The 18,594-nt window shown below is 46.0% G+C and overlaps 1 protein-coding gene across 1 annotated transcript in view; it reads left to right on the plus strand.

The window, feature by feature from the left end:
• The window catches only part of LZTR1 (leucine zipper like post translational regulator 1), a 258,107-nt gene that overhangs the window by 66,558 nt on the left and 172,955 nt on the right, over positions 1-18,594 (plus strand). The gene's annotated exons all lie outside the window — the stretch shown is intronic.

Consider the following 18,594-nt stretch of genomic DNA (forward strand, 5'->3'; position numbering starts at 1 on the left):
ATCAATACCTTGTTCAAATAGATAAATATGTTAAAAAAAAAAAAAAGCTGCTATCTGACAATATGCCTGTGATGGGCTGTATATTCCCAGTGTAATGCTTGGGGACAGGTGAAATTCCCTGAAGTGAGGGAAAGGAACGTTCCTTGCCATGCTAAGAGGCAACAAGAGCATGTGATGCTGTTGAAAACTCACTGAACAGAACCAGAATTTTTCTGGGGGCATCCCTGACAGGATAAAAGGGGGAACAGTATGTTCAGTCTTATGCCTTGGTGGCACTTGTTACTATTGGTAGGGGCCTAACTGGAAATTCTGGAGCTGCTTGTTTATAAGGCAGATGAAATGCTGAGTGAGGGAGCAGAACTAGTGGGTTTTAGAGGTATTTTATGGCAGGTGGTCCTTCCCTTCTGGTGTCAGTCACACAGCAAAGGAGTATGAAATTTGTTGCTCAGCCCCACCCCTTTCAAGCACTCTGTCTCCTCACTCTCTCTCTGTGTCTTGGTGAAGATGAAATGTCCAGGCCCTCTTAGGCCTCAGTAACAGGATATAGAACTAAGCACAAACTGCAAGGTGCCTTGAGTGCTGGGCTCCCACTAGTCGTTTGGTGGCTTAGTGGGACCCTGCTAGTGACCAGGGTGTGTGAAATGTTTTGGAGCTCTTCTGCTATATTGAGTTCTGGACAGCAGAAAGAAAGAGGAAGTACAACCTCCCCCCCCCCCCCCACTGCCTTAAGGCACTCCCTCTTTTCTGAGAGAGAGCACCTTCTTTCTGGGGTCACTGCCTCAATCTGAAGTCTTTCTGCTCTCCCCTCTGAAGGTTCAAGGTCTCCCTTTCTTTCTTCAGAGAGCTCCCTATGTGAGCTCGTGCTCTGAGGTTTCCCTGCTTTCATTATCTCCAAGGATCTTTTTGCAGCTATTTACATAATGAGAGACTCCTCATACATCTGACAGACCTCGTCCTGGTACACCTTTTCATTTAAAAAACAGTGGACTTGGGACATGCTGCTCTGGGTACAGCTTCATCTTTCCTTAAAATTTACTAAAACACAAGCTAAGACCTCAAGTTCCAGGATCTCTGGATTTTTCAGCCCAAGGTCAGCTCAGCAATGGTTTCTCATCAGTCCCGTCCTGGGGAGCCAACCAGTACTTTTAAATCGAGGTTCTTGGTACTTTCCCTCAGGGGAACCAGGCTGTTGTTGACATCTTGGATTCTGTGGTAGTAGATCCCACTTTTCTGTCAAGAAATCCCCAGCCAGCTACTGGGCCAATCCATGAAGGTCCCACCAGTAGCCCTTTCAGGAATCTGGCCTCCAAACCAAGGCCAGACTGAGTCCTGCCTGACTCTCTCCCCCTTCTCAGTCTCCACAGTGCTGGGATGGACCACTTCCCTGTTCCTGAATCAGTGGTCCAGAGTCACCTTGGACTTTTCTGTTCTCTCCATCACTGAGATAGGGGGTACTTTATAGAATTTCAAGGCCTACTCTCAACCCTGCCATCCCTTAGAACTGCAGAAAAGAGAAAACTTGCTTCTTACCCTTATCATCCACTGGTTGCATGGACTGTCCTTCTGCTCACTTGGTCAGGTCAGTCTTCAGTGAAATCCCCAGTGCCTTCTAAATCCTGGCTTTGGCAGCCCTCATTTGTTACTGCAGGAAGCTCCTACATGGTTCAGTGGAGACTGAGGCCCCATTGTGCTGGGTGTTGTACATACACATAGTAACAACTATTTCTTGCCACACAGAACTTGCAGTCTAAACAAATAAAACATACAAAGGATGAGAGAAAGTTAGTATTGCTTATATTTGTTAAGTACAAAGTGCAAACCATCAGATCATAAGAATGGCCATACTGGGTCAGAACAAAGATCCATCTAGCCCAGTATACTGGCTTCCGACAGTGGCCAATGCCAGGTGCTTCAGAGAGAATGAACAGAACAGGTAAACATCAAGTGATTTATCGCCTGTTGCCCATTCCCAGCTTCTGGCAAACAGTAATATACAGTTGGTGCTTTAAAAGGGCCAGTTTCACAAAGGTGAAAACAATCATGAGCCAAATCAGTTAGGGGAGAGGATTTAAACTGAAAAATGTGAATGATAATTGGGAATTGTTTTAGAACATTTTTGTATATCCTCTCAATGCTACCAGCTACACTAGTTAAAAAACAGCCTGGTTTAGACAGGAAATTAAAGAAGATGCACACACAAGGGGAAATTGATAACAATAAATATAAATAAAAAACTAGGAACTGTAGAAAATTGATAAGGAAAGCAAAAGGACACAAGGCCATCAGCATTAAGGACAATAAAGAGTTTGTAAAGTATAGTAGGAACAAAAGGAAGCCTCATAATGGTATTGGTTCTTTAGTAGATGGAAATTAGGTTAGGAATTGTCAATAATAATTAGCCTTGGCAAAATTAATTTTTTTAAATAATTGACAGATAATTAGTTTATTTTTAAGCATCTAAATTTTTTTTAATGTTCACAGTTGCACAAAATTATGAGTTTTAAACATTTTAAAATTTATTTGTATTGATTTACATTTTCTCAGTTGTGGGAAATTAGGGGCCATGTCGGACAGTAATTATTTGATAACAGTAGATGTTGAGATTCAAAAAATTAAACCTTTATAACAGCTAAAACACGAATTGTCAACATTGCATATCTAAATATAGAAAGTAAATATCCTTAAATCAAACTCTAATGAAATTCTCAAGCAGCGTTTTTCTAACTTTTCCCATCTGTAAATTTTGATTATTATTGATGGAAATATTTCTTTGTAAGATTGTGTTTGTACAGTGAAATTGACATTTGCCGACATTTACTACTACATATTTAATCCTTCCAATCCTAATAATAATGCAGAAAAGGCAGAAGTGTCCAAAACTTTTCTGCTCTGAATTTGGTGAAAAGGCTGCTACTGATGAAGAAATACTTCCTATCTGAACAATAACTAAGGATGTTCAATAGTATTTCTCAAAGTTCAACATTTTTAAATTAGGGGTCCAGATAACTTAGACTTCTGTAAAGCATTTAACTTTGTAGCACATGACATTTTGATTAAAAAATTAGAACAATATAAACTGAACATAGCAGATATTAAATGGATTAAAGACTGGTTAACTGTCAGGTCTCAAATGGGAAATCATTATTGAGCGGGTATGTTTTTTACTAGGGTCCTATTGTGATGGGATCTCTAGGGTACGACCTGGAATTGTGGGACAGCCGTGCCCCTTAACTCTCCAGCCTGGACAGTCTCTCACAATGCTTTGCTAGTGACAAGTAGCAAACCACGCCAGGTGCTATCATCACTCAGCCATCAGGATACAGAGATACCCAGCTAAGTTGCACGAATGCTCTCTAAGGCACACATGAACTAATACAGAGGGAAACACAAGGCAGTCTGTCCAGTCTTACACTGCTCAAGACTTTAACTTGAACAATGCAAGCTCCTTAATTAGCTACTCCTGGAGAATTCAGCACCACTGTGCGTGTGCACAATTCATGTCCCACGCAGATTTCTTTGCTTTGCTGCAGAAAATAATGGGGAAGCAAAGGAAAGCCGCAAGAGCAGTCACACATCCCTCCTCAGCAGCGTAGGTGTGTCATTTTTGGTGCCCAGAGCAGTCATTGGAGAGGTAAATCACCCAGGGGGTTGCAGGGCTGGGGATGACTCCTACCCTGTGCCGGGCTTGGCTGCTAGTCCTGCTGGGCTGACGGAGGGGGAGGAGAGGACTTTCTGTTCCCCCATGTAACAGGGCATAGCAGGGCCCCCCTTGGTCCTGTTTCTGCTCTGCTCCAAAAATCACTCAGAGACCTTCTGACTGAGCAGTCACTGGTGCAGTTTGTTTACACGGTGCAAACCCACCACTTCTCATCACATATCACTACGGGTTCCAGCCTTAGAGGCTTCTCTTTCTTGCAGCCAGGAGGGGAGAGCTACCCTTCTCCTTCCACTCTCTGGCTTCTCCACCCTTTCTTCCTTCCTCTGAGCTTGTATACAGCCCCAGGCTAGCAGCTGTTCTGCCTCTGCCAGTCAGGCTCAGGTTCCTCTAGTCAGCTCCAATTCACCTCCTTTAATTGAAGCTGGAGTGAGGGGGCTTGCTTAGCCTTTCCTGATCAGCACCCTGTCACACTCTGCAAGGAGCAGCTGAGGCTGGGTCAACCCACCTCCAGAAACGTCCTCCAATGCAGGAAGCTCTGCACCTATCATTCCCCTGTTTCCTGCCCCCATCGCTCCTCAGACACGGAGGGAGGGAGTCATTGTACAGGGAGCTGCTCCCCTGTCCATCCAAGCTCTGTGCATCCAGAGCGCCCCCTCCCTCCACACCTGGGCTTCCTTGCTGAGCCTCAGGCCCCCTCCAAACCTCCACTGAACCCCCCCCCACCGAGCCCACTCTTCCACATCCGGACGCCCCTTGGGCCCCTCTCCCTGGACCCAGACCCTCAGCCCTGCACTCAGACCTCTCCCTGCTGAGCCCCCCCTGCACTTGAACCCTGACTCTTATGAGTCCCCCCTGCACTTGGACCACCCCAAAGAGCCCCCTGCACGCTGACCCTCACCCCAGTGAGCTCCAATCAGCTGCCCCCAAACCTCCACCCTACCAAGCCCCACTCCCCCAGCACCAAGATTCCCCTGTAGAGCTCCACACACCCATACCCCCGCCTCCTAGCCCAGCCAGGCCCCATCCCCCAACACCCAGACCCCTCCCTGCTGAGCCTCAACTACCTTCACTTGGACCTCTCTGCAGAACCCCCTGCAACGAGCTCCTGCTCATCCAGATCTCCCCACACCGGAATCCCACACCCAGCTGTCCTGCATCCAGATTGCCCCACACAGAACTGTCTCATCTCACATCTGGATCCCTCCATACTAACCCCTCTACACTTGGATCCTGCCAGGCTGAGCCTGCTTGCCCCAAACTTGGATCGGGGGCCAGGGCTGGTTATGTGTGTTAGATTTTGTTCCTCTTGCTCACTAACTTGGTGCACCTGCTGTGGAGAGGAGGGTGTTTCTGGGACAAGCCCCAACTTTTGTTCTGTGTCAAGGTTGAATGCAGCTTCACTGCCGAATTTTTCCCTTGGTGGAGTGGGGGTGGGAGGCTGCAGGGTGATCTCCCACATCTGTGTTGCCAGTGGCCTGTGCTCCCCACTGCCATACTGGAGCCTCCACATTTCTTTATTGACAAAATTTGCAGAATTTTAAAATATTTTGTGCAGAATTTTTAATTTTTTGGCACAGAATTCCCTCAGAATGAATTAGTTTGATGCTTCATCAAAGGAAAGTGGACATTTGCACCAGCATTTTAATCTAAGCAGATTCCCCAAGCACTTTAGACAAACTCACTGGTAAGGATAAAATATTAAAATAAATGTATTAATTATAGAAAGGTAGATTTTAAGTGATTATAATTGGTAGGAGTAAAGGTCAGAGATAGTTACCTAAGAAAGAAAAAGTAAACATGCATTCTAAATCCTAAACTTTCAGACTGAGCAAGATTTGAATCAAACAACTTTTCTCATCTCACTGGATGTTGCAGGTAGGTTACAGTTCTTAATTCACAGGCCTGGACCAGTCTCCTCTGTTGAAGTTGTCATCTTCTCAGCGTTCTTGTTGCTCCGGCATAGGTGGGGGAGGAGAAAGGCAAAAGCATGATGCCACTGTCCCCTATTTTATATCCTTAGTCCATGTGTCTAGAAGACACTAGCCCAAACATGTCCTGGTGTGCCTTGCTGAGTCACAGAGTTGAGCAATCCTCATTCTGTGGTGCTTGCACAACCACTTGCAGTTCCTTGATGTAGATGGGGTAATAGTCACCTGTCTTAGTGAGGCAGTAGAACCCACTTTGCCAGCAGAATCTGCTATCAGGGTAGGGTGTTTAGACAAACACTGTCAGCTTGTAGTGCCTTTACTACATCATCCTCTTCAATGGTCTCTGCGAGGGGCTTAAAGCCTCCTTGCCTGTCCTTTCCTATTGATTTTTGCATCTGGTTTTCCTGGGTCCAGCAACCTCCTCTGCCTAATCTCATTTATGTCAGGACCATGGCCATTTCCTGGGTTGTGAGAGGAGAAGCCTGCATGGGTAAAGCTCTGAGTTCAGTTCATGCTTTCACTAAATACTCCTGTCCGTATGTGACACACTGTACCTCAAAATAGCATCCTGAACCTCCATATTCATCGTTCATATATGGTTGTGATATTCCATAGAAAGCATGCCATGTAAGATACCATATGAAAGGTCATAATCTGCTGAAACTTATTGTTCTCTCCAATTATGTATATCATTACTGTGTATGAATTTTTGAGATTTTGTTGTTTGATGGTTACTGAAATATGCTGTATGTTTGCTAGTGACATATGAAGGAGGTGATCCCCCCCCCGAGGAGGGCATTCAACAACCATTAATCAGCAGGGGATTTGTAATCAAGGGATTTACAATTCAATGACAGTTGTGCAAGCACCACACAATGGGGACTGCTCAACCCCATACTCAGTAGCACAAGATTACGCCAGGGGGCTTGCTCAACCCAGTGACTCTGGGCAAGTGTCTTCTAGGCACATGGACTAAAGATATAAAATAGAGACAATGGCATCATGCTTTTGCCTTTCTCCTCCCCCACCTATGCTGGAAGCAACAAGAACACTGACAAGATGACAACTTCAACTGAGAAGAGTGGTTGAGGGAGAGGTCTGTGTATTAAGAACTGTAACATCCAGTGGGTGAGAAAATTGCTTGATCTAAATACTGTAATAAGGTTTAAGATTTAGATTGTGCACTTATTTCTTATATTCTGTGGTAACTATCTCTGACCTTTTATGCCTATCACTTATAATCACTTAAATCTATATTTCTTTAGTTAATAAATCTGTTTTATACTTTAACCGTCACTGCTGGACCTTGTCTTTGAAAAAGACCATGTATGGTGGTTCTAAAGTGAGAGCTCGGATCTCTGAAACTTGTCCGGCCGTGATGGTCATCAGGAAGGCTACTTTCCAAGAGAGATGTAAGTAGCAAGCAGGTTGCCAGTAGTTTGAACAGGGCTCCCATAAGCTTTGACTGGGCCAGGTTTAGGTCCCATGAAGGGTTGGGATTCCTGACCTAGAGGTATATCCTCTGTAGGCCCTTGAGAAACCTGACTACCATGTTTGTGAGCGGTCAGAACAGTTATTGATCTTGGGCTGGTACCACAGGACAGAGCAAGCAGTAATAGTCTCAAGTTGCAATGGGGGAGGTTTAGGTTGGATATTAGGAAAAGCTTTTTCACTAGGAGGGTGGTGAAGCACTGGAATGGGTTATCTAGGGAGGTGGTAGAATCTCCTTCCTTAGAGGTTTTGACAAAGCCCTGGCTGGGATGATTTAGTTGGGGATTGGTCCTGCTTTGAGCCAGGGAGTTGGTCTAGATAACCTCCTGAGGTCCCTTCCAACTCTGATATTCTGTGATTCTATAATCACTTCCTTACACCAATCCATACTGTGAACCCCTCTCCCACCATTTCACAAGTGGTTATGTCATGCATAAATACATTGCATGGCAATAAACCTCTTACACCTCCCCAAGCTCTGAAACCCCCCCTTCCCAAATCAATGAGCCCCATCCCTACCCCCCCACCAGGAGTATTCATAAAGGTACTATTTTCCCTCTGCCATTGGCCCATGCACCTCCATAAAAGTGAGAGTACAAAGCATCCTGGACTTCTGTTGCCCAGGTGCATCCAGCTCTAGCTGTAGTGGGTGCACTTTCTGGCTGAGTGTAGCAATTCAGTGACTACTCGCTGTCATAAGTCCATTCAGGGGTAAATGACTCACCTATGCCTTCAACAAGCCACAGTGATGTGGCATCCAAATGGGTCTGTAAACTTCTCCGACGGGATTTCAGTCTGCCAAAAACAACCATTCTACACCCACTAAGAGTGTAATTAAATTGTCTTTTGGCAGAATCTCTTAAATCTGGATACAGGTTCATAAGCCAAAGCAAAGGAGGGTATGCAGGGCCCCCCAGAATAACTGTGAGAGTAGTAACTCCATTTATGACACTGTCGTTTGGTGGAAATAGTGTCCGAGCCTGTCCATGAATGTAGACCTCCGATTGGCAAAAAAACCCTGTCATCATGAACTTTCCCAGTGCAACCTACATTGACATTCATAAATCTGTGTTCCACGAGGGCCTGCATAACTATAGAGTATTACAGTTTATAGGCTGCTCATGCTCCTTGAGGAGAGCAAACTGTGAGTACATGAGTCCATCAGTGGCCCAGGTGCAGTTTAGTTTTCCCACAGTGCACCAAGGTCAAAGGCTAGAGCAGCCACATTTTGGGAGGGCACTAGGAATCTTCTATGATTCTGTGATTTTAAGTCTGGGATATGATTGGTTTCACTTGAGTCTGCATGCTGTAGTGTGGACCCCAGAATCCTAGGCTTGAGCTCAGGTTTGAAAATTCTTAACGTATGGTTAACAATCAGTGTAGATGTTCAAGCCCTGGATTCTCCAACCCAGCGTCATCTGACTTGAATCCCATAATCCTGGACTTACATTGCAGTGTAGACGTAGCAGTTAAAACCCTATGGCTTGCCTATGTTAGCTGACTTGGGCTTGCCCAAGCTCCAAGTCCCCCCAAAGAGGGAAAGGCTCCAGCCCGAGCCCGAATGTCTACACCACAATTTTACAGTCCTGCGAGCCTGAGTCAGCTGACACAAGCCAGCCACAAATGGTTAACTGCAGTTAGACATACCCTTAGGGACCCAATCAAAGGTACTGTGCTTTTCCTTAATGATTTGGTACAGCTCAGAATAAGAACAGATTTTTTCGTTGCCACTAAGCCATTCAGCAGCCACTGTCTCTTCTAAGGAATTGAGGATTGGCAAAGTAAGCACCCTGTTGTTCTGATTTTTCTTAGTGAGAGCTTTAGCGGAAGAGTCAGAACCCTTGGGTTTTCCCCATCTGAATCTCCAGCCCTTATTTACCTTACTGATGAACTTATTTATATCTTTTGTGACAGACCCCGGCCAGTGGGGTGCAGGAGTCTGGTAGAGGGCAAATATACTGGTCACAGGGTGAGTAGTTTTCTGTTCCCTGAGTGACCAGAGCAGGGTCTGCACTAGAGTAGTCAGGAACTTGCTAGAACCAATTAAGGCAGACAGGCTGATTAGAACACCTGTAGCCAATCAAGGCAGGCTAATCAGGGCACCTGGGTTTTAAAAGGAGCTCTCTCCAGTCAGATGGGAACTACAATAATTGTCAAAATAAAAATAGAATATTAGCACATAAGTGGCGACACTGTAATACCTTCCCCTCTTAAAAAGGCTGAAAACTCAGTAAGATTAATGTATTTCCTGCCTGATACCAGTACCGTATCATGGCAATAAACCTCTACACCCCCCCAAGCTCTGAAACCCCCCCTTCCCAATATCAAATGAGCCATCCCTACACCCCACCAGATAGTATTTAAAGGTACTATTTTCCTCCCTGCCATTGGCCCTGCAACCTCCATAAAAGTGAGAGTTAAAAGCAATCCTGGACTCTGGTTGCCCAGCGTCATCCACTCACTTAGCTGTAGTGTGGTGCACTTTCTTGGCTGAGTCGTAGCAATATCAGTGACTACTCGCTGTCATAAGTCCATTTCAGGGTAAATGACTCACCTCATTCGCCCTTGCAACAAGCCAAGTTGATGTGGCATCCCAAATGGGTTCTGTTAAAACTTCTCCTAGACGGGATTGTCAGTCTGCCAAAACAACCCATTCTACACCCACTAAAGTGTAATTAAATTGTCTTTTGGCAAATCTCTTAAATCGGATACAAGGTTCATAAGCCAAGCAAAGGAGGTATGCATGGGGCCCCCCAGAAATAACTGTTGACGAGTAGTAACTGCCATTTATGACACTGTCCGTTTTGGGTGAATAAGTTCGTCCGAGCCTGTCCATGAATGTAGACCTCCGATGGTGCAAAAAAACCCTGTCATCATAACTTTCCCAGTGCAAACCTACATGAACATCACAATCTGTGTTCCCACGAGGGCCTTGCATAACTATGTATTACAGTTTATAGGTTGCTCATCTCCTTGAGCGAAGCAAACTGTGATACATGAGTCCATCAGTGGCCCAAGGTGATTTTAAGTTTTCCCACAGCTGGCAACAGGTTCAAAGCGCTAGAGCAGCCACATTTTGTGAGGGCACTAGGATCTTCTATGATTCTGTGATGTTTAAGTCTGTATGTTGTTTCAACTTGAGTTGCATGGGGTGTGGGACCCCAGAATCCTAGGCTTGAGCTCAGTTTGAAAATTCTTAACGTTGTTACAATCAGTGTAGATGTTCAAGCCCTGGATTCTCACACCCAGGTCATCTGGACTTGAATCCCATAATCCCTTTTTGGATCTTACATTGCAGTGAACGTACATGCCTTAATACCTCTCATGGCTGCCTATATTTAATCTGACTCTGGTGCTTGCCTCAAGTTCTCCAATCCCCTCTTTTCTTCTAAGAGTATAATATGGTCTTCCGTCCCTTTTGATCCGTGATATGTCTATCATCACAATTTTTTAGCAGCCTCGAGTCTAGAGTCAGCTGACACAAGCCAGCCAGCAAATGGTTAACTGCAGTAGACACTACCCTTAGGGACCCATCAAGGTACTCGTGCTTTTCTAATGATTGGTACAGTCTCTCAGAATAAGAACACAGGATTTTTCGTTGCCACTCAAGCCATCAGCAGCCACTTCTTTCTAAGGAATTGAGGATTGGCAAGATATAGCACCCTTGTTGTTCTGATTTGCTAGTGAGAGCTTTAGCGGAAGAGTCGAACCTAGGTTTTCCCTCTGAATCCAAGCCCTTATTTACCTTATCTGATGAATCTTATTTATATCTTTTTGGACAGAGCCCTGGCCCAGTGGGGTGCAGGAGTCTGGTAGAGGGCAAATATAAACTGTCACAAGGGTGAGTATTTTCTGTCCCTGAGTGACCAGGAGCAGGTCTGCCACCTAGATAGTAGTCAGGAACCTATCCGCTATCATACCTAGACTCTTTAAAGGCAGGACGAGGTCTGCACTATGCACAACTTGCATGGGTAAAATGAAAAATGCTGCCCCATCAACGGCAGCTAACAACGAAAGAGCATACCTTTGTCCGGTCTCTATACCCACAGAGCTCACTTCCTGATAATACGTTTATCCTCTAGCAATAGTCTCCGACAACTGAGACCAAGAGCGATATTAGGCACATGTGTGTGTGAGGAGCTGGAGAAGAGACCAAGGAGCTGAGACTGAGAGGGTGTGCTGTGCAGACGCTGTATCTATAGGAGCCACAAAGCAATAAATATCATGACACTACGAAGGTTTAAGCCCCCATCGTGTATAGAACAACTCTTAAAAAAGATACACCACCTCGGAAGGCATGGACCTCTGGGTCGTAAGTAGTCGCTCCCATTTCCTAGGCAGCTCGTACAAGCTCGCTACACCTCTCTCAGTCCGATGTTAAGCTTTCTCCCTGATAGAAACCGATCGTAATATGGATACTCGCTAAAAAACACATCAGGGCCTCCTTGCGTACTGTCAGTGAATACTCCGGAAGTAAGAGGGCGGCCTGGGTTTCCCTCCCAAACCTCCTTCTCATGCCTAGCCATTAAACACACCCACCACACGGAGCGAGTTGATTCCGAGCTCGTGAAGGGAGATCACTGTATTGTGCTCAGATTCTATTACAATAAGCGCAGGACCCACCCAAGCGTATGTATGCTGCGCCGTAAAACAAATGATCACCACACTGTGAGATGCGCAGGATGGATCTCCAAACTGACTATTCGAATAATTCATTCATAGCGCAGTACAGAATAAGGAGGGATTGCTTAAGAAAACAAAAGAGAAAATAGGAGAAAATCCGGTTATTTTTTCATCACCAAGATAGAGACTAAGTGGCGATTTTGTTTGAGCTCATTAGATACAGAGCTACAGCGGCCCAGCAGGTAAGGCTATGCTCCGCGCTACGAGTCTCCACAGATTCTGTGCGAGCAGCTACCCACACAAGCAGATCGATGTGAGTCGTAGCTCGATGCAGCAAGAGACTAAAATTCAGCCTTGCTGTATGGAATTCCTAAGAATGACCTTTCTCACTAAAACACCGAGAAGTCATAAAGGAGTGGAGCAGTAGCCATACTGTAATCCAGGAAAGAAGCCGTCACGAGCTGATACGCAAGAACAATGAGCTATGTTGCCGAGCAAGCTTCATCTCGTGACCTAGCAACATATAAGGTTGCACGAAACAAGATACTGCGACATTTTGCAGCATGAATTGTGAGTAGGCAGAGTCGTTCCCTAACCAATATTAAGGACTAAGATTGACTAGCCATTTACGGTCAACGGCCAATGTCGACATAAGAATCAGAAAGGCTGGTAATATTTGAGATCAGTAGCGTTGATACTGAGCAAGTCTCATTTGCTCATCAGTCCTCTCTGATTCGCAGGCCACAGCTAAGGCCTACTAGGGACCTGCCTAACAGAACTGAGAGCAGCAGACTAACCCCACGAACGACAAAGAGATTCGAACTATTTAGCAATATACTTGGGGATATAGCGACTAGTACATGTGTCGGAGCAAGGCCAGTTGGTAGTTACTTGAGCCAGTATTGTTACTCAGGGTATAAAAGAAAACATAGCCACGTCGTTCCTCAACAAGGATATTACCTCATCCCATCTCGCACGAAATCGGTGCGAACAGAACGGAGTCAGAAGATATCTAAGTTCCTGGTCATCGAACCGTATACATGAGGGACCTACCACCCAGACCCTTGCGACCTGGCTACATCGCCAAAAGAACTCCCAGCCTATGATGAGATTGTGCACTGAGAAAGGCGAAGGAAACACGACGGAGCTGACCTACCAGTTAGGAAGAGTTAAACTCCTGGTATAACTAAGCACGCAATACATCCTCACAGAACAGTTGAGAGACTGGGGCCGACACAGTTATAGCCAAGAGGTGAACAAAAAAGAAATGGCGAGAAAGGACTCTAGCGCAATAAACCACAAAAAGTAATGAAAAGCATGGAGAGAGAGAACAGGAAGTATCAGATGAGAGCACTGCCACAACCAAGCCGCGAAAAGGAATGCCTATACTGCGATTAACCCATACTGAACACAACATGGGTCGCTAGACAAACAGAGAGTGAGAGTTGACTCCATATTATCTACAATCCCAATGTCCCATAAAAATGTGCAAAGAGCGAGGTACACCTATACAGTAAAATAAAAACTGGGGGAACTGGCAGATCACGAGCCATTCCCCTAATTCACAGCAAACTACCTCGATTCTGACTTTATTAGGGAGGTCTTCACAATTACAGCCCACAATAAGTTTATCGTAAACATGAGCTCTCACGCAGTAGAAGCCAATAAAGCTAAATGGGTAGCCAGAAAACAGGCGCTAAACTGTAGGAGAATCCTTTGCGGAGGTCTATCACCCTGTCTCGGGGAAGCTTGTGAAAGTGCTAGTTCAGCTGCGCGGGCTAAAGCGACGGGAATAATACATGCGTCCCGGGAACAGTTGGTTACTACACTGCATAAAACTGGGTGTATCCACTGCCAATGTGGGCCCAAGTTAAACAGAAAGAGATATTATATGCCGCATACCACAACACAGTCTTGAGGTATGCGCAGCAGATCGTAGTCCATACCTCCATTAGGTACTGCACGGTTGCTGCGACATGGGCTAGGGACTTCGCACCATCATTTGTGAGCGACTTATTTCCAGTAGGAGGATTGAGAAAGAGGGGCATCCGATTCCTGAGCAGTGCAGAGCCAATGGAAATCAAACATGCTAGAAAGATACGGTCTTAAGCAGAGGTCCTCATCCTACACACGAATCTAGTAAATAACCAATCAGAAATAGAGATAATTAGATAACCATTTCCGAGACATGATAAAATCGAGAAAAAAGGAAACACCGAAGGGCAAGCTAGAAAGCCCATGTAACCTGTTCTAAAACCTGTAGCCAACCACACAGAGAGGGCTAACACCCGCGCGCGACCCTCTGACCTCCATAGAAAGAATATTGTGAGAGGGGGTCCCCCCGCTCCTTACTTACGGGTGAACAATAATAAATGGAGTAGAATGTTTAAATCTTCAGCTAACAAGAGATACAGATGATCCAACGGGCCGTGAAACTTCAGAGCCAGAAAAGACAGAATTCAGAGGACCTGGTACACTCAGAAAGGCAGATAAGGAGAAGCTTCCTGAGTCTGAACCCCACCCTATACGTTCTGAACCAGTAGAGGCAACAGAGACTGGGCCCCTGACATCTGGAGCAGATTAGCACGGAAGCACAAAGGAAATTTTGGCACGAGACCTAGGCCGAAGACTCAAGGTACGACAACATTAGGAAGAGGTGACTGAAATAGATGGGTCCCGTGGAAGGGAGAACCAGAACCAGGACCACTCTATCAGTATGAGAGAAGATACTCTTATACCGCAGTGTGCATCAGTACAGGGGCAGAAGGTACAGCAGATCTTGTACCTCAAAACACCAAAACGCTGTATTAAGTCTTGCTATAGTCCTCTATTTGGGGAGCACTTGGGTAGAAGAAGACCCTGGCAGGAGTCCTACGACGGTTCTTCTGGGCCGGAGTAACATGAAGAAGTGCGAAGTACTGTGCTATCCTGCCCGAGTGTCAGCTGCACAGTCCCGTCCCCACCTGAGGCACCTTTAGTACCCTTCCCATCATAGAGGTCCTTTGAGCGAATAGCCATGGACCTAGTGGACCCCTGGAGAAGATGCTCGGGGCACAAATATAATCTTGTGTTTTGGACTATGCTACTCGCTACCCAGAAGTTGTCCTCTGCGGAACACAGCCTCTAAACAAAACTAAAGCAGTTGGTGGGGGATCTTTGCCGAGTGGGCTACCAAAAGGAGATATTAACAGACCAAGGAACCCCATTATGTCAAGCCAATGAAGACCTCTGTACACTGCTCCATACATACCCTGAGAACTGTTCAGTACCATCTGCACACTGATGGTTGGTAGAAAGGTTAATCGAAACCCTCAAGGCTATGATACAGGAAGGTGGTAAGTCGGGACAGGAAGGTACTGGGACACCCTACTGCCCTACCTTATGTTTGCATCTGGAGGTACCTACAGCCTCAAGCATGGGTTTTCCCCTTCGAGTTATTATATCGGACGTCACCCCGTGCATACTAGAATCGCCAAGAGAATTGAGGAAGAGAACCAAGAGGGAAAAGAAATATAGAAAGGTAAATCACGAGGCGAGATCCGGATAGCCCATTCACCCCTATTGTATGGAACATTTGAAAAGGCCCAGGAGCAGAGAACCTATACAATCGCCAGGGCTAAAGCCGACAGTCCAACCAGGGGATCGGCGATGGTGTTGGTACCAAAAACAAGCTCTGGCCCAATGGCAGGCCATTGCCTGTGGGAATAACAAAGTCGCAGGAAAACAGAAAAAGATTTATCACATCAACCTTCTGAAACCCTGGCATGCACAAGAGGCATGCAATAAGTGAAAATGACTACCACCCAGGAAACAGCCTGTCAACAGAGTGAGAGTGCTCCTCGAGTTTAAACACCAGAAACCGAAGAATAGGTTCTGAGATGATTTTCGGAACCAAGATGTTTTCGACAAAACCAGGTCGAACAAACCAAGCCATATCACCGCGTTGTCACGAACCCTAGGCCAGAATAACATGAGGGCCTATCGATGCCAGCGGCCAAAAGGGAGGAATATAAAGCAGAAGTAAAAAAATGCTGGAGTTGGGGATCATAAAAAATGGTCCACCAGTCGTGCTGGTGCCCAAACCTGAGGGCGACCAGCAACGCACTGAGACTAAATAGAAGTATCCCAGTCGCATGCGTACCCATGCCTCACTAGATGAGCTATGGACCGTCTGGGTAATGCCCGGTACTTGACTACCAGACTTGACATAGGGTGTGGCAGATTCCCTTGGCAGAAGACGCAAGAGAAAAGAACTGCGTTCTCTACACAGGGTCTTTTCAATATACTGTCCCCCTTTTGAACTACATGGGCCCCAGCTACTTCGAGCGCCTCATGGACCACTATTATGCCCACATAACATTATGCTGCTGCCTACTTGGACGATATGGTTATTCATACCCCAGACTGGCGAAACCTAAGGGAGGCAGTCTTGATACCTTAGCAAGCTTGGCCTTACAGACAAACTGCCAAGCGCTGTAGGGTTTACGGAGGCCCAATATCTTGGCTGCATTGTGGGAAAAGGTCTGGTAAACCAAGTGAACAAGTTGGAGGCCACCAAAATGGCCCAAGAAAAGTCCGGCATTCCTAGGTTTAGTGTGGTATTACGACGAGTTTATCCCCACTTTGCCACAAGGCAGACCCCGACCTGTGTGACCTGATCTGTAAGGTGGTACTGTGTACGCAGCAGAGGAAGCATCACAGACGAAGACTGCCCTCTGATAAGACTAGCTTCCTGATTTCACCAAGAATTTATCTGCACACATGCATGGAAGTATGGTTGGGGCCATTATACACAGATGGTCGGGAGGAGGAACACCCAATTGTGTATCTCAGTAGGAAACTCCTCCGAGAGGAACAAAAATATGTAGTGGTGGATGAGGGATTGCCTTGCAAAAATGGGCCATGGACGTTGTGCTACTCGCTTGCTCGCGCCGAAGAGGTCCGTGACCGACCATGCCCGCTCGCAATGGATGCAGCGGAACAAGGAGAAGAACACAAAGCTCGTTTCGTGCAACACAGAGCAGGAAGCGTCACGACTAAAGATTGCTTTCGTGGCACTTCTGGCATCCCAAGCGCCTAAACCCCTTGTGTGTGAGCAGGAGGGAGGTATGTTGACAGACCCAGGCCATGGGGTGCAGGAGTCGGTAGAGGCAAATATACTGGTCACTGGGTGGTAGAGTTTCTGTTCTCAGAGTGACCAGAGCAGGGGTCTGCACTAGAGTAGTCAGGAACTTGCTAGAACAATTAGGCGACAGGCATTAGAGCACTGTAGCAATCAAGCAGTCAATCAGGGCACTGGGTTAAAAGGAGCTCTCTCCGTCAGATGGAAGAGCCAGAGGAGAGGAAGTGTGTGTGAGGAGCTGGGAGCAAGAGACACAAGGAGTTAAGATGGGAGGGTGTCTGCTGGAGGACTAAGACAAAGCGTTATCAGACAACTAGGAGAAGGTCCAGTGTAGGGATAAAGAAGGCCTCGAGAGGCCTCGGGGAAGTAGCCCAGAGGTGTAGCTGTCACACAGCTGTTACAAGAGCACTATAGACATCTGCAATCCATAGGCCCTGGGTTGGAACCCGGAGTAGAGGTGGGCGCGGGTTCCCCCCAAACTCCCAACTCCTGATCAGACACAGGAGGAGTTGATCAACTGTGGGAGATCACTGAGGTACAAATCTGCAATAAGCGCAACCCACCAAGGTAGAGGAGAACTTTCATAGCACTTTAATAACTATTTGAAAACCTGGAGATACGAGCGAATCCACTGAGATGAGAGTGCTTCAAGTAGTCAGGTAAGGAGAGATGTCTCGGAGTTCTTAACCTGAATGGGAGCCTTTTTTCCGGGTGATGGTGGTGAACAACAGATCATTTGAGGAGTTACTCAATCTTAGTAGGAACATTACAGGAGTCTTCAGGATGGCTGGCAGAAGATTGACTGGGCAAGAGAAGAACGCAGAATAGGCTCTCACATACTTGTATGTGGGAATGACAGTCCCTGAGCAGACAGAACAGTCAGGAAGGAAAGGGAGATCCTCGAGAGCTGGGCTACTGGATAGAGAAGGCAGCATAGTCAGGATGTGGCAGCGCTAAAAATGAACATGGGTAATGGGTTCTTTAATTCTATAACACTGTTCCTTTGAGGTCGGGTTCGCCACATCACTAAATCCCTGTGGTGCAGGTACTGGAGTTGCCAGTGGGGATGAAAAGAGGAGGCATAATACAGTTAAGGAGATTGTCAGCCAAAATGCGACGGGTTAGCAAGTCCAAAATCCTCTGAGTCAAAAAACTGGTTACGGAAGTTCATTGTACACAAAAGAGCAACACAGACCGTGCTGGTAGATAACTGTACTGGTTTACATGTGAAGAGGCCGAAAGTCGCTAAAAAATCTTGAGTCTATTAGTAAGCTTTGTGGCAACTGGTAAAACAGCCTCTAGGTCTATAAGGAATGTCCACTGCTGCGGTTTGAGAACGGGGATGCTCGGAGGGTTAGATTGTTGTCACTGGCTGACCTGATGTCTTGTTCCATTACAACCTACAAAACTAAAAATAACTAAGCCTAAAAAAACAAACTTAAATTGATAATGTGTTTGCCTATAATGAGGTAAATGATATGGAGACATTGCCCTACATAGACAGAGAGCTAACATGCTAGGGGAAGAGTAAGCGCGAGAGCGAAGCACAATGCAGCTACTTTCTTGCGGGTTGTTACATAATTTTTATCTTTTCTATTTCAGATGTCGTAATTGTGTTATTCCTCAGAGTGTTAAGTCATTACATACTACAGGAAACGTGAATATTATCTATTGCTTCTGGACTGTGTGCAATTGATGTCAACAAAAGAGCACCAGAGTCAACGAATTTTTCCCTTTCAGTGGAAAAACAGTGTTTGGAACCTTCTGTACAA

The sequence above is a fragment of the Chelonoidis abingdonii genome, chromosome 4, assembly GCF_003597395.2.
Source record: "Chelonoidis abingdonii isolate Lonesome George chromosome 4, CheloAbing_2.0, whole genome shotgun sequence".
Lineage (NCBI taxonomy): Eukaryota > Metazoa > Chordata > Testudines > Testudinidae > Chelonoidis > Chelonoidis abingdonii.